This window comes from Perca flavescens, chromosome 4, assembly GCF_004354835.1.
Source record: "Perca flavescens isolate YP-PL-M2 chromosome 4, PFLA_1.0, whole genome shotgun sequence".
NCBI classification, from domain to species: domain Eukaryota; kingdom Metazoa; phylum Chordata; class Actinopteri; order Perciformes; family Percidae; genus Perca; species Perca flavescens.
Genome location: NC_041334.1, coordinates 2,332,732 through 2,347,605, shown reverse-complemented (window position 1 = coordinate 2,347,605; position 14,874 = coordinate 2,332,732). Strand labels below are relative to the sequence as shown.

The following is a 14,874-nucleotide window of genomic DNA, read 5'->3' as shown; positions in this document are numbered from 1 at the left end:
TGCACTTGAAGGCAGCTTCATTTCCCGGAGAAAGAAAAGAGACAGAGGGACCGAGGAAACAGTCAGCTGTTCCCCAGACTCCCGGGCAGTTCAGAGCTTGTGTTTGGGGTTTTGAACTCTCTCTTGTGGCAGACATAGAGGCAGTGATGTTTCCTGTTTCCTGTACGGGACTCTCACACCGCCTCAAAACAACTGACAAGTCTGATCCACGCATTCATGATTGGCCACCGCAGCGTGACACAGGGTTGCGTTTCTCCAAAAGTTGACTCTGTGTCAACTTTTCGTCGCAGGCCCGCTGCGTTTCTTTGCGTCTCCCCCCCCCGCGGCGAACCCCTGCTGCAGCCTAAACGCACTACCAACATTCTAAATGAATGGAAAGACCTGCTTTTTTGCCGCACCGTCTGACGGCCGACACAGGCTGTTTGAACGCGGCCTTACTCCTTCTTCTCCACCTCACCTGTCTGACCTCCCTCCCTCCCTCTCTCTATGATCTGCCCCCTCCCTTTTCAGCACATGGCCCTTGTGTTACCTGGCATGCGAATACAGCCGTTTATTTTCATGGGGATACGTTTTCTGGCAATCTCTGCCAGAGACAATATTATGCTGGAAATATACAGGTATTAACTGTTAAGATTTCAGATGGACAAATAAACCGGAGTTGCCGGGCTCTGGCGCGGCCCAACAGAGAAGAGACTGTGTGCGAAACAGCCCGCTCCTAATGAAACACACGAGGGGGGAAGCTGCTCAATCACTAATAATTACTCCTCCCTCCATACATCCATCCATTGCCCTCTCTGTGTCTCCCTCCCCCCGGTCCAGGTGATTTCCAACCACCTCTGTCATTTATCTTCCCCTGCCTTTTGATTTCAATGTGACATTCATTTCACGCTCATTTCCTCTCAGCCCCTCGCTCCGCTGCTGCTGCTGCCGACGCCGTCAAGGCCGGCCTTTCATACGCTGCTCAGGGCCACTAAACAGTCTCTTATGCTCTGACCTTTAGCAGGCGGGGAGTTGCGGAGACAAACAGCGCTCAGCAGGGCGTAAATGATGATGGATCTGTTCTGGCAAACTACGGGGGTTGAGTTACGCGGGACTGGCTGCGGTTTACATCTGGCTGCATGTGTTGCCATTCAGTCTCTCAGGGCAGGACTGCAGATCTGTTGTTACACTCAGATGTTTAATAATGACTCTCAGGGGTTAAAAAGTAGGACAAGGTTAATTGTTGAATGGTTAATTAAGAGGTAGTTACTACCTTTTAAGTAAACTATTCCATTAAAGGGCGATGCAGTTACTTTTACTGTTGCTGAACCTTTGTGTGTACATTTACTTAGTCAAAGGGTGGGCAGCTGCTGCCCTCCAATGGCTCCCTGTGGCTTTTACAAAAAGTATTTGGAAATAAATAACGTGTTTTAAGCATTTCAATTTTCATTTATTATTGTTGAATGCCTAAAGTGGTTCTTACATTCTCATTTAGCAACCCGTTCTCACTCCCAACTCGTCAAATACGGACGTTTAGGTCAGTGTCTCTCAGCATCAGATACTGACGCAATAATCCCCTCTTCAGAATGTGTTTGGTACGCACCAGAGAGACACTGACCACTAGAGAGACAGCAGTAGAGAGTAGTATGTAGAGAGACAGCAGTAGAGAGTAGTATGTAGAGAGACAGCAGTAGAGAGTTGTATGTAGAGAGACAACAGTAGAGAGTAGTATGTAGAGAGACAGCAGTAGAGAGTAGTATGAAGAGACACAACAGTAGAGAGTAGTATGTAGAGAGACAGCAGTAGAGAGTAGTATGTAGAGAGACAGCAGTAAAGAGTAGTATGTAGAGAGACAGCAGTAGAGAGTAGTATGAAGAGACACAACAGTAGAGAGTAGTATGTAGAGAGACAGCAGTAGAGAGTAGTATGTAGAGAGACAGCAGTAAAGAGTAGTATGTAGAGAGACAGCAGTAGAGAGTAGTATGTAGAGAGACAACAGTAGAGAGTAGTATGTAGAGAGACAGCAGTAGAGAGTAGTATGAAGAGACACAACAGTAGAGAGTAGTATGTAGAGAGACAGCAGTAGAGAGTAGTATGTAGAGAGACAGCAGTAGAGAGTAGTATGTAGAGAGACAGCAGTAGAGAGTAGTATGTAGAGAGACAACGGTAGATAGTAGTATGTAGAAAGACAACAGTAGAGAGTAGTATGTAGAGAGACAGCAGTAGAGAGTAGTATGTAGAGAGACAGCAGCAGAGAGTAGTATGTAGAGAGACAACAGTAGAGAGTGAACTAAATGACTAGTTATATGTGACAGTTGCGCGCGCTCTACCAACTGAGCCATCCGGGCACCCTAAAACAACTTTTGAACGTCCACATGTTCCACCAAAACAAGTTCCTTCCCGAGGCTATTTAGCAGAGGCACCGTGGCTCCGTCCGGAGCTTAGCACCGCCCAAGATGATTCTGATTGGTTTAGAGAATTGCCAATAAACCAGAGCACGTTTTTCTCATATCTCAGAATGCTGTGTGGACTAGCCAGACCTTCCTTTGCAGCGCTGTGGAGGAAGGACTTTCAAAGTGAGACTAGCACCACATTGACTGCTGCTGAATAATTTGGAGTGTTTTATCCCAAATCACAAAATAAATGTAACTGTAACAGCCGCTGAAAGGACCGTCACCTGACTGTCCTGTGCAGCCCGCTCCCAGTCACCTGTTCTTGGCTAAATTTAACCATAAAGACCAGTAAACTCAACTGTCATTGTGATCGGTCGCCACGTGACTAATTTGGGGGATATCTTATGAATTGGTGTGAGTAGGTTTTTGTACAATATCATATGAGACTAAAATTTGGATTTAAAGACTAAAAAGTCTATAGATTAGTGACTAAAAAGTCTATTAATAAGAGAGTAACATTTCTATAACTAATAGAATAAAAGTCTATAAATTAGAGACTAAAACATATATATATATATATATATATATATATATATATATATATATATATATATATATATATATATATATAAATATATAACTCACTAAATGTCTATAAATAAGACTACACATCTATAAATAGAATAAAAGTCTATATCTTAGACACTACAATGCCTATACATTGATTTTTGTGTTTTTTACTTTACTAGTTATTTAAACTACTAGGGCCCATCTATGAAATTAGAAGTCAAGTTCTTGACTTGCTGACTGTGTGAGCCCCACAGCGCTCTCAGTACAGAAGAAATTGTCAGACGAGGACTCCATGAAGACACCCGAGACTGTTGATATTCACTCCATGCAGATTTATTTGTCACATTTTAACAGAGAAACCGAGCTGCTCCAGATACATTAATATTATTACTAAAGTTTATTTAGGGACAGATACAGAAAAAAACAGAGATAAGCTTAAACAGTCATCTGATTTATGTATCATAGTGTTTTTAGCTAACGCTAATTCACGACACTTGTGCCTAGTAAGGGTTTTGGTTAAAAATTTAAAAAAAGATTAACATTATTAAAAATAAGATGGAGATGAAATAAAATGGAATGAAAAAGGAAATAAAGTATAAAGAGAGAGCACAGTGTAAAAACTAAATATGAGAGCAATATTGTTTTGTGCTGAATTAGCCACAATTTGGTATTTGTTTTTTAAGATGGCTGATGTTGGGATACATTTCAAGTGGTCTGGCAGAGAGTTCCATAATTTTGCCCCTTTTACTGAAAAGGCAGTTTGAGCAAATTATGAGCCATGGGGTGCGGGAGCTGCATTATTTAGGCATTTGAAGACCAATTTAACAAAATGTAGGGAGAAGAAATTAGCAAAACTTAAAATCTTATGTTTGCTTTGAATTAGTCTGTGATGGTAACTTATTCTCTTCTTGTCCAGGACTTTTAAGGCTTGGTTAGAAAGACACTCCATTGTCTTAACTGATGACTGGTGAGTTTGGGACCATGTGGTTAAGCTATACGATATGTGTGAGAGAATCATAGAATTTATACAAATAAAAGCACAGTCAAGAGCCAAGCAGTTTCTTATCATCATAAAACAGCCCAAGTTGGCCTTAATGGTTTTACAGATTTTCTTGATATGACTTTTAAAATTCAACTGATCAGTCTATAATTATTCCCAGATACTTCACTTCAGGTACTTGTTCAATACATTGATTTGTACATTCAGAAGTTCTGTTAGAGGTAGTTTTTTAATGGAAAAGCAGATGGAGTTTTTTTTTTTTTTTTTGTGTTTTTAGTGTTAAACAAGATGAGGCCAGCCAAGATGAAGCGCCCTGACACACCAACCCGAAAATCGTCCGTCAGACAGTCTGGCGAGGTCGGTGACTCGAGTCTGTTCCATGCCGTCGTCGTTGCTTTTCCCAACTTTTTGTCCGTGTTTTGTTTTTTTACATTTTTTGAATTTGACCCAAGGACAACATGAGGGTTAAAAAATGAACCCAATGTGTACTGAATAAAAACCCATATTGATACGTGATTGATAGATAGTGAACATTTCTATACGTATGTTACTTAGAAAGAAAAGTGAATATATGTGAGGGACCTGTAAAATATCTAGATCCCAAAGTATAATTACATAGTGAGAGTACATTTGTCTAATTTCTTGATTATATGACAGACATTACAATACAAACCCATATCTAATGAAACATTTATAATAAGAGGGCACTTTTTTCTACCACATTTCCCCCCTTGGGTGACTCTTGTCACCCACTCAAGAAGGAAATGAACACACTACCACAACTAGGGTAGAGCAATGCCTTTAATCTGTCCCTGCCTGCCTTTTCAAATCCACGCTCATCTTCTTGGTTCATGCACTTTTAGGGGTGGACGGTTCACAAAACCCACGGTTCGGTTCGTATTATGGTTTTAGGGTCACGGTTTTCGGTTCTGTACGGTTCTTGTTATATTTTCTTTTAATCTTTAACACTCCAGAAATATACTTCAGCATATGGTATATAGCTTAATTATCCACAATGTATACAGTATTACATAATTATATAGTTATATAATGTAGCCTAATCATGCACAAACTGAATGTGACTTGACTTTAAGCACATTATTAAGACCATCTCTGAGGAAAGCTAGCTGAGATTTTGATACAGCAAGAGGGAAGACACTGATGATTTCAACAAGCTTTTCATTTATTTGACAAAAAAAAGAGAATGTGTATTGTCATCTACAGGAACGTATGTGCCTTTTTAGCACATGAAGATTGAAATAAATTGCATTTATCAAACTGCCAACTTCAGTGTAGCTCTTACAAAAATGTATCCTTTAAAAGAAAAAGAGAAGAAATCTTAAAGCTCCGTCAGTCCCTCAGTCAGAATATGTTAAACATAAAAACAGTTTACATTGTTAGTTAATTTCCTATCTTGGCCTGGGACACACAGTCATACCGTTTGATAAAGGACTTATTGGACTTATAATTGTACTTACAATAACGACCGTAGCTGTCAGGCCCTCCTGTATACGTCTCATCTCCGTTTTTTCCTGCATCCACCGTGTGTTTGTGTGTGTGTGTGTGTGTGTGTGTGTGTGTGTGTGTGTGTGTGTGTGTGTGTGTGTGTGTGTGTGTGTGCGCGCGCGTCAGTCGCGGGGAGAACTGAGCAGCCCCGCCCGCTGCACTACGGTGGCCGAGAAGGGTCAGAACACATACAAAAGCTACAACACAAATACAAAAGCTACAACACAAATACAAAAGCTACAACACAAATACAAAAGCTACAACACAAATACAAAAGCTACAACACAAATACAAAAGCCACAACACAAATACAAAAGCTACAACACAAATACAAAAGCCACAACACAAATACAAAAGCCACAACACAAACGCAAAAGCGACAACACAAACGCAAAAGCCACAACACAAATACATAAGCCACAACACAAATACATAAGCGACAACGGAAGTAGCTAGCTATGTGACAACGGAAGTAGCTAAGTGACAACGGAAGTGAACGTGTTGTTGATAAACGGAGCCGGAGGATGAGCAGAAGGAGAAGTTCTTGTATGAGAAGTAAGTGAAACTTACTTCCCTTGCTAATTATGATTACTGTTGCTATGTGATTGTCACAAATAAGCAATGTTGTTCGATATATTTGTATTTTCACATGTATGTACTCTGCCATTTAGGCTACGAAGCTTCGTAGTGTCTTTTAACGCGCAAATGCTATGTTTAAAGTCTATAGTTTGTCACGTTTAGTGAAGCTGTTAAGCTAAATCACACAAATACTATATTATTGTAACTTGTTAAGCGTATCTCGGCCATTTAGGCTACGAAGCTACAGCTAGCATTTAACTAACGTTAACTAAATGGCGCCCCGCGTCTTTTAACGCGCGAGTCCTACGTTTAACTATCAACTAGCATTACTTGTTAATATATCCATCCTGCGTGTGTGTGCGCACACTCACTTCACTTGGAAGGTTAACATTGTTCAATGTTCTGCACTTGCTTATGGTTATGTGGTACATGAAGCATAGCACTTAAACAAATACAATATAACGTTAATGTTTAGTAAATTGTTTATTTATTTAATGTTTACATTCCTAATGCTCACCTAATGACACTATTTGTTTTATTACAGATAACTACAGTATGTATTGTCCTTTTGTGGGTTCAACCTACATGTAGAAACAGCATTCTGCAGTTCATGTGGCAAGAACATCACATTTCTGCATGATGCTGCTAAGCCTGGCACAAGTGAAGGTAACTATTCAAAGATTCCATCATTTTATTAATCTTCTATACTCAATGAGTGAAAGGCTGCCACTAACAGTTTTTTTTCATTATTGATTAATGTGTGAGTTATTGTCTGGATTAATGGATTAGTAGTTTGGTTTGTAAAATGTGGATCAGTGTTTCCCAAAGCCAAAGAGAATGTTCTCAAATGTCTTTTGTCCCCAACTCAAAGCTATTCAGTTTACTGTCACATAGGAGAGAAGAAACTAGAACTTTTTATAAAAATAAAAAATTACTCCAACTGATTGGATTCGGTTTGAAGCAGGAACTGGAAGCACAGGAAATAGTGCACTGGCTACATTCCTGAATTTTTCAAGTTTGAAAGAGAAAGAGAGACAATCATGTTTCAAAAAGAAAAAAAGAACCACTGAAAGACAGCAGTGTGAAGGTAACTTCAGTTCAGCTGGTAGTCCATTATGTCATATATTTGCTATGTGTCAATGAACCTACTTCTATGTTTCTCTGTAGATTTCAGTTGGTATTATGCGCATAAAGGATGGAGTGCTGAAACCTGTCAGAGGAATGGTACTACCCCTTGTAGTGCAACCAGGGTCGGATGCAGAGCAATTGCGCAAAGCAGCCGTACAGAAAATGAAAGATTTTAACAAAAATTTAGAGGCTGGTCCCTACCTTCTGCTCTACCCTGATGGTACAAAGGTAATAAATATTCCCGGGACAGAAACAGCCTTCTCTCTGAAACTCTACAAGGATGCTGTTGGGAAGGCTTGGCAACGCCTCACATTGTACATTTGTACGGTGGAAGATTTCCTTACTAATTGTAAGTAATTCTGATATCAATAACCAAAGAAAAAAAGCTCTCTTAAATTGATTAGTATAAGTAAATTGTCCCATTGTTCATTGTCTAATCTTGTATTTCACAGCTGAGCAATTCAACTCAGACTCGTCTGATTCAGAGGTGATCATTACAAGCAGAAGTGCTGCTGAATTCAATTCAGCTGATACAGTAGTAAGTGTAACATTTGCCATGTTGTACCTGCTTTCATGACTCACGTGCAGGTCAAAGATGGTATGCCCTTTAACAATGTGGTGTGGGTCAGGATGTTCATCAAATGAGAGATACTCTTATTGCTTATATTTCAGGCTATTTCCGTCAAATCTGAAGTGCAGCTGTGATTTGTTTTTTACTTTCAGCTATTTAAACCAATCTTGACCAGTACCAGTATTGGTGTTGAAGAAACTCCACACCGTGATCCAGAAACTATGGTAATATGTGGCTCCTATATGTGTAGAGATATTAAAAACTAGAAACTACTATTTAGTTCCCTTAGTGTTTTTTTATTAAAGTGGCAGAGATGTATGTGTTTGTAGCTTTGTCTTTTAAATATTCTGTAGCTAACTAAATTACATAAAGTAATATGTGACACTGACTTAGAGACCCAAAGTGATAATTGAAAGAGTAGTGCCTTTCTTTATAAATAGGACATCTGATACCCCTATCTTTTATATTCAAGCCCTTCTACTCACAAGTCCAATAACTTGTTTGTCATGCAGATCTTACTTTCCGAAGCAGAAGACTGCCCAGGAACATCAGGAAGTGCATTGGAAACTACATGTTATAGGTATGATGCTTTCCTCTCTAAATTTGGAGATTGATTGATTCATTTGGAGACAAGAACAATGTAAATGTTTCTTAATTTTTCAGAAAATACACAGAACTGTATGCACCCATTATAGTAGAGGATTCAGAGACCTCCGGAGACAGTGATGCTGTCACTCATGATATTTCAGAGGATCCAGAGTAAGAAATCAAGTCACCCTTACTACAACTGTTGTTTTTTCTGGTTAAATGTGTCTTCCACCAAGTATCATCATCATCATCATTACATTCATCATCATCTATTTGTTGGTAGGATAGAACAGAGACCCATTTCAGAGTTGATTGCAAACCTGGCACTCCATATTGATCGCCACGCAGTCAGCAGATTTCACATTTGCCGCTCTGACATCTGGGATGGTGCCGTCAGAGGATTCAAAAGAGGAACATTCTCTGAAAAGAAGGACCTCCTAGTAAAGTTTTCTGATGATGCAGGCATGTTTGAGGAAGGTATTGATACAGGTGGCCCAAAAGAGAATTCCTCTCACTCCTGATGAAAAGCCTGAACAAACGACCCATATTTGATGGACCTGCAGAGAGCCGCTACCTTGTCTACAACTCAACAGGTACTGTTTTGTGTGGAGTGTTTTAAAGGAACTACATCATTAACCATGCAATTCTTGTTTAACATAAAAAACTGATTTAATATGATTACTATGTATTTTCATAAGCAGCAATCAGAGAGGATGAATATAGTTTGGCAGGAAAGATGATTGCTGTATCCATAGTACATGGAGGACCTGGTCCAAATTTCCTCTCAAAGGATCTGGTCAGCTACATCTCAGGGCAGTCCAGTTTCAACTCATCTATAGGAGACATTACAGATGAGGAAATAGGGAAAGTGTTACGAAAGGTATGAGGGTGTAAAATTCTAGCAAAGGTTGTTGGTTAGTGAAGGGTGCAGTTTTGTCAACTTATTAAAGGTTAAAGGTAGTTTTCTGATATGACTATTATATTGTTTATATATATCAAATGAGTTAAGTTCATCATATATTTTTTAGATACACAATGCATCCTCATTGGAGACCCTACGAGACCTAATGGTACAGAACAGCACTATGTTGCAGACAGCAGGGTGCTTCAAACATGTAAGGTCAGTTGAGGAAAGGAAGTCGATTGTAAAGGAGTACCTCAGGTGGTACATCATTGACAGAAACCACAGAGCAATTGAAAGGTATGTTTTTTTTTGTTACTGTTTTTAAAAATATATTGTTTGCGTTAAAACCTGGTGTTGCTGTCTTGCTGCTATGTAGTGCACATTCCAATTTTCTGGTAACCTGTTGTTGTATTTCAGATTCAAGGATGGGCTTTCCAGCTTGCAGGTGTTAACAGTGCTGCAGCAGCATCCTGAAGTCCTGACACCTGTTCTCTGCCTGTCAGATAAAAAGTTATCTGCTACGGACATTGAGAATATCTTCCGACCAGAGCTAAGTCTGCGTGGAAGCAACAAGAGGCTACAGGAGGAAAAAAAACACTATCTTTCTGGGCAGACTACCTTCTTGATTGTGAAGGTTGGTGAATTTTCTTTTAATTGTGTTATTTTATCCACAGAAATTATAATAAACAGTTCCAGAGTTGTTGTGGATGTTGTTTAATTGCTTTCTACTTTTAGAAAGTCAAAGTGAAGTAACCCTGGAGGAGGTCTTCATGTTTGCCACAGGTGTGCCATGCATACCTCCTGCTGGTATGGAACCTCAGCCACGCCTTCACTTCCTGGCCAGTTCAACGCTCCCTATGGCAAATACATGTGCCAATACTTTAATGTTGCCACTCCTGGAAAACTACAACACCTTTAAGGCAAAAATGAGCTTTGGGATTAAGAATTCCCCTGGCTTTGGATGCATTTAGACAGTTATCAACTGTCAGCCCCTTGAACCATTGTCATTGAATTACCTATGTGGTAAAAGTTGCAGATAAATTAAAAGCTTTTTGTTTGCATTAATAGTAGTGGCCAAATGTTTGTGCCAGTTTTTCAAATTGTTATGTTTGTTGTGTAGTTTGGTTAAATAACACATCACCACTTAAATGTCAGAAGTAGTGTCATTTATGAAACATGGCTGTTAGGGCTGGAAAATATATCAATATTATATTGACATACTTTAGATATACAAGACTAGATATTGTCTTAAATTTTGGGTGTTTATCGCGATATGACACAAGTTTTTAGTCTTTTCCTTGTTTTTAAAGGCTGCATTATTTGCATTTGCCCACATTACTGTTGATTATTTATCAAAACTGTCATGGTCTTATTTGTGAAAGCACCAATTGTCAACCCTAGAATATTGCTGAAAAATAGACATCGATGTATTAGGTCACAAACATTGTGATAATTGATTTTTTTCTCTGTGTAACTAAGCTGTATTTCTTGCATGTTATGTACATTTAGCCGCTTTGATGATAAACATTGTTTCTATTAAAAATAAAATAAGTAAATAAATAGAAATTAGATTGTGGACTCTTGTTTACACTGTATTTAAAGCCATTTAAAAAAGGGTTTGTTTATAGACTGTATATTGCCATTTGTATATTACCATTTGTACAAATAAAAAAATAATTTTGTGAATCAACTAATGCCATTTATTCCCAGATACTTCATGAACGCATCATTTCCCAGATCCACTTTAGCCAATCTGACAGACTGCAGGCCAGATAGCATATGTTGGAGAGAAGCATGAAGAACGGATTGCAATATGTAAAACTTAATTTTAAAATTACAGAAGTAGAGGCAATTTAATTTAGTCTTTTTATTTTGAAAATCTGTACAGTGTTAAGGTTAGTAGCACGAGGTAAAACTTTTTTAAAAGACATTCATGATTTGTGCAAATTCAATTTATTATGTATTGATATGTTTTCTACATTTGAAGATTTCAATATTAATGACTCAAAATACAAAAGTATGATTTTGGATTTGCCTGTCTGGACAAGGGACTTAACGGCAAAGACTTAAGACTTACTTGCATTTTACAAAACTGACTTGGTCCCACCTTTGGAAATAAGCTACAGTTGTGCTTACACATTTATGAAACCATGCTGAAGTTGAATATATATATATGAATAAATACGAATAAAAAAATCTTGTAAATTTCTTTATTTCTTAATTTAAAAAACAAAAATGGGAAAAATCCAACCTTTAAGGACACCAATTTTCTTTCTGCATGAATAATGTATTACAAATAAATTAAAGTTCTTCCTTAAAATACAGTAGTATACACACCCTGTACTTTACCCCAGTGTACTTATGACCCCTGCATTTTAAGGAAGAACATTTCTTTACAATACATATCCATTCACAAAGAAAATTGGTGTCCTTAAAGGTTGGATTTTTCCCATTTTTTTTTAATTAAGATAAATTTCAAAAGATTATTTTTTATTCCTCTTTTAGTCAACTTTAGCATGGGTTCATAAACGTTTACCGCAACTGTACATTAAAGATCAGCCATGTTCTTCAGGGTGATGTAGTTCTCTACAGCAGATTCCCATTGTAGAGGAGATGTCAAACCACTTTGTCTCTGCAGTTCTTCAAAGCGAGTTTGCTGTTCATCCTCTCCACCAGGAGTTGCTGGCGCTGGCATGAGGCTGTCAAACTGGCTCAGGGTTTGTGTAGATGCTGGGAATCCACAATTCCTTCCGTTAAATCTAGGAGCATGTACAAAAAAAAATCCAGAATCACTCACTAACAGTTTTCTTTCAAATTTATTTGAGTTATGTTCATTATTTTAGTCACGTACTTCTCATAGGACAATGATGCAGAGACACAAAAAGATACTAAGTCAACATGATCATGAGTTAAAATAAGTCACAACTACATATTTGACCAAAATGCTTGAAGCATGTGTGTATTTTTGTGACAGCTAGATGTTTGATGTGCAATGTTATTGTACTATCTATCCATGAATCCACCATGAACTATAGTTCAAATAAAGTGTTACCTGATTAGGTTTATTTTTTAACATGGTGATGCAATACTCACCTGTGAGGCACATTGTACATAGCCTCTGGTTTACCAGATGGGCATTGAGATTGGCGAACTGGACGAATAGTGTGAGTGTTCCACAATTGCTTGTATTCATCCAGTTCATTCTGCAGGACACCCAAGAAGCAGTATCGCACCAAACTTATGTGTTGATAGCTGCCATTGAAGAGATGCCTCTCCCTCAAGTCACTGAACAGATCCATCCAAAATTGACTCCTAGTTAAGAATACACACATTAACACACTATAATGTCGTAGATATTAGAAAAATGTAGAAAGAAAATAGTCTCAAGCTGACACTAAGGAAATACAACAGCCAACATGAGGCACCCACCAAGCAGGAGTGAGTATTGCCTAGATCAGTAAAACATACAGTAAATACACAAATGTAGTAGAGCATAAATCAATGAAGAATTTAATGTATGAGACAAAAACCTTTGTTTCGAAAGTAGGACCACCAGCTTTCAATGCGCTGGTTGGATGTTGAAGTGCCGTACATGTGGCTTTTGGCTCCTGCAAACTCATCTGCATGCTCTGATCTCAGGGAACAGTGAAGTGATGCCATCAGTCCATTTTCTGTGCCGCAGTCTGTGCGGAGACGCATTGGAATAATTCCAAACTCAGCTACACACTGCATGTAATTTTGAGCAATTATGCCAGGGTCATTGTTAGACTTTCCACATTTCAGCCACATGATTTTTCTAGAAAATCCATCGATACAGCCACTAATTGCAATCCCAAAAGGTTTCATTTTATCATAGCCATCAACATGCCAGGCGTCATTGGGTCCCATTGAGTGGTATGCTCTCCGGACGAATCTGCGTCTAGAGCGATTTTCTTTTCGGACGGATCCAGTTCTCCCATTAGGCGCATCACATCATCTCTTCTGACTATAAAGAGTACTTCTGTCTCAGAGTCTGACACATTGCTCGGTATCCTAAGAGCTGGCCTGATCCCTTAAGTTCCTCAGATATAGCTGCCTGCACAGTTGCAAACGGAGTGTAGTTTGTCCTCGGGTCAGGCGTGCATCCTGTAGTCTTCTTTTTAAAGTGCTAAGACTCAATGAAATGTTGTGCTTGGTTGCCAGTAAGTCCATTATTACTTCATAACTATGGCCTTCTGTGAAATACTTCTGAATAAGTTCATCTGCCATTGTAGCTTCAGGACCTGATGGGTAGGAATGAGGACATTATATTTAAGATTATTAGATGCACTGCATTAATGTACCGTGTTTTAACTTTTACTTAGCATTGAAGAAACAGTACAGAGTAAAAGATACTCAAAGTCAATTACATTAATTACAATTTGAATTACATTTAATTACAAAAGTGGTTAACTTCATGTTCATTTGTCAAATAACAAAGCAATCCAGTATCTAATTACACTACATGTCAGAACTAAACATAGCATACCTTCATCTTGAAGACTCCATAAAAACTGAACGTTTCTGCCACATTTCCCACAATATGACAGAACATGTTGAAGGTTCACTCCACAAAATGGACAAAACATAACCTGTTAAAAGACCAAGGAAAGCAAAGTTTTAGACTACAACCAAGGCACATGTTCTCAAACTTGTGGGATGGTAATCTAAATACTCTTCTACACAAAGTTGATCCCTTAATACATTTGTACTGGTGCATACACGGACTCATATAGTTAGTGATTCATTATCTCCCTCAGGAGTAAACACGAAGCAAGGTCATGGTGAAAATTCTGGGTTTATTTCATTCACACCAACCGTGTATGTATGACAGATTACGCTACTAATACTGTAATAGGCAGCATATTAAAAGGTAACACAATTAGCATTCACTTTAAACATCTGTTTACCGCAACCATTACCACATATGTTATGTATATGTGTTTAAACAGCTTCACTAAACGTGACAAACTATAGCTAGACTTTAAACATAGCGTTAAAAGACGTTACGAAGTTATAGCTATCTAGCTAAATGTTAGCTAGCTAACGTTAGATAGCTGTAGCTTCGTAGCCTAAATGGCAGAGTACATACATGTGAAAATACAAATATATCGAACAACATTGCTTATTTGTGACAATCACATAGCAACAGTAATCATAATTAGCAAGGGAAGTAAGTTTCACTTACTTCTCAAACATACAAGAACTTCTCCTTCTGCTCATCCTCCGGCTCCGTTTATCAACAACACGTTCACTTCCGTTGTCACTTAGCTACTTCCGTTGTCACATAGCTAGCTACTTCCGTTGTCGCTTATGTATTTGTGTTGTGGCTTATGTATTTGTGTTGTGGCTTATGTATTTGTGTTGTGGCTTTTGCGTTTGTGTTGTCGCTTTTGCGTTTGTGTTGTGGCTTTTGTATTTGTGTTGTAGCTTATGTATTTGTGTTGTGGCTTTTGCGTTTGTGTTGTCGCTTTTGTATTTGTGTTGTCGCTTTTGTATTTGTGTTGTAGCTTTTGTATTTGTGTTGTAGCTTTTGTATTTGTTCTGACCCTTCTCGGCCACCGTAGAGAAGGGCAGAGAGAGCAAGATGAACAAGGTGAGAAAATGGCTACGTAGCCTATAAGACATGTATATGGTA

General features: G+C 38.5%; 1 long non-coding RNA gene and 1 pseudogene across 1 annotated transcript; one reads left to right on the top strand and one right to left on the bottom strand.

Moving 5' to 3' along the window:
* The first annotated feature begins 6,599 nt into the window (after window positions 1-6,599).
* LOC114554938 (uncharacterized) lies at window positions 6,600-9,808 on the top strand (annotated as a pseudogene).
* Window positions 9,809-13,332: 3,524 nt separating this feature from the next.
* On the bottom strand, window positions 13,333-14,578 carry LOC114554880 (uncharacterized). The gene is made up of 3 exons (XR_003692484.1): window positions 14,425-14,578; window positions 13,726-13,828; window positions 13,333-13,480 (listed from the first exon to the last, which is right to left on the bottom strand). It is a non-coding gene; the product is annotated as an uncharacterized LOC114554880 (long non-coding RNA).
* Between the last annotated feature and the right edge of the window lie 296 nt (window positions 14,579-14,874).